Here is a 2,394-nt window from a genome sequence, read left to right on the forward strand (position 1 = left end):
AATATATTATATTATAATATAGTTGTAATTTTTAATTATATTATAACTGAAATATTAATATTTCTTAAGTATTATTATAATATGTTTTATAATATTGTAATTATATTAACCATTTTAAAAATATTATTATATTCTATATCATAGTTATATAATATGTTATTTAATAATAATTTTATTGTATTATATTAAATATAATAATATATATACATTATATTGTAATTATATATATTATATTATTGTATAATATAATATAATCATTATTTTAATTATTTCAGTTATTATTTTAATAATATTATTACATTTTATATCATAATTATATAATATATTATATGATAATATTTTTTTGTATTATATTAAATATAATAATAAATATATATTATATTTTAATTATATATATTATATTATAAAATAAAATAATATAGTCGTAATTTTTAATTATCCACAGTAATTTAATCTCATAATTTATCAAATACTATTACACTGATTTTGAAACCAACACAGCTATTATAATTATAGTTTATTAAAAACTCAATTATTTTTTATAACATTTTTTTTTCAACATAGTTAAAAGTAATTTTTTTTAAATCTACAAAGTAAGCCTTTGTTGTCTAAATTGAGTTGGAAACTAGGGGCGGGAGACTTACCCTTGATGTGTGTCAGCCTTAGATAAAAATACTGTCCAAGTAGAGAATTCTGATCTTGCCAGATTTCGGGTGCAGAGTCCATGGTGTGGAAATGAATTCTTCAAGCCAGAGAAATTATCAAGAAGGGAGCCTGCTTTTTCATGGGAAGTGGGGCCGAATGTTGGGATTTGGACGACTCCATGGGTCCCTTGGTTTGAGCATGGCATCCCAAGAGCAACTTTCGATCCAAGATCTCCCGGGAATATGGCGCCTTCAAAGGCCAATGAGCTCTTCTTACCGGGGATGAGAGTATAGTATAGGCAACTTTTGGAGTCAACCTTAGTCGCATAATCTGTCAGGGCCATTTTGCAGATTAGGCCACGTTCAACTCCAAGTGATGATGAGCTAATGTGGCGACATCATGGTAAAGGGAAATTTAGTGTTAAAGGTGCATATTGAGTGGATGAGAGCAAAGATGTCAACTTGTAGACCACTTATGGGAAAAGTTGTGGGGCATGAGATGCCTAGAACGTCACAAGCTCTTGTTTTGGAGGATTTTCACGAAGTGCCTACCGAGAGATCGGATAGGTCGAGTTGTGCATAAGGCTAACATGAGTTGCTTGTTATGTGGCCACGACAGGGAGTCCATGCTGCATTTTTTTAAGGTGTCCTCTGGCGTGAATGGTTTGGTTCTCATGTAGATGAGCGATTCATGTGGAAGGCATTCAGGTAGAAAACATTCAAGAATTCCTCGGATGGATTATTTTAAAGGGCCAACGCCTTCCTTTTCAGGAATTTCTGTTGTTTACCGGATGTGCCCTAGATGCTATATGGCGTTGAAGGAATAAGGCTCTTTCTTCAAGATCGAGCTTGAGCCAGAATCACATATTAGAAGACTGCATAACCATTTTTTGGACTGCCTAGCTTCTCGCCATCGTACAGAGGTCAGCCTTGCTGACAGCCCCAGTGCTACAGGCCGTGACTCGCCCACTAAATGAATCCCCTCGATTAGAATTGCCTAGCAATCTCGGTAGATGCATCGGCGGTCAACAACTCAGTAGGCTTGGCTGCGCTGGTGCGAGATGGAAATATAGGAAATATAGAGGCTATCACTGTTAAACTGGACTTCTACAGGGTGTAATCCGTGTTGGAAGCTGAATGGAGAGAAATTGCTCTAGCGCTATCTTTAGTTGTTGAGGAGGGTTGGTCAAACAATCTTATTCAAAGTGCTTCTAAATTGGCCATTGATGCTAGGGACAACCCCCCACGTTGGATGTTAGAAGTTAGATTGCCTTTTTTTCTGATGTAATTGCTCTTGCTGATGGTTGTAGTTCTATGTCGTTTGCTTATATTCCAAGATTAGCAAACAATGCAGCTGATACTTTAGGCAATTGGGCCAGATCTTTCTCCATGTCCGGTTCCTTTTGCCTAGGGGAGATCCCCCTTGTGGTGATCATGATCCATGCGGATCTTCTCTAAATAATACAGATGTTTATTGAGCAAAAAAAAAAAAAAAAACACCAGAGAGAGAGAGAGAGAGAAAAAGAAAAAGAAAAAGAAAAAAAAAAGAGAAGTGTATAAGGGTATTTTCCAAACTTATTCCAAGTCACATGGTTTCAGGCTTTCAGCCCAGGAAGGCGTCAGAGGGAGTTCGACACTGCCACTGGTAAACTGTCGAGCTTGACAAGGAAATATGTGGTGTTCGCTTCATCCTTCTGATCCAATCTCCGAATATATATATATATATATATATATATATATATATATAGAG

The sequence above is a fragment of the Morus notabilis genome, unplaced genomic scaffold (genome assembly GCF_000414095.1).
Source record: "Morus notabilis unplaced genomic scaffold, ASM41409v2 Scaffold557, whole genome shotgun sequence".
Taxonomy (NCBI): Eukaryota; Viridiplantae; Streptophyta; class Magnoliopsida; order Rosales; family Moraceae; genus Morus; species Morus notabilis.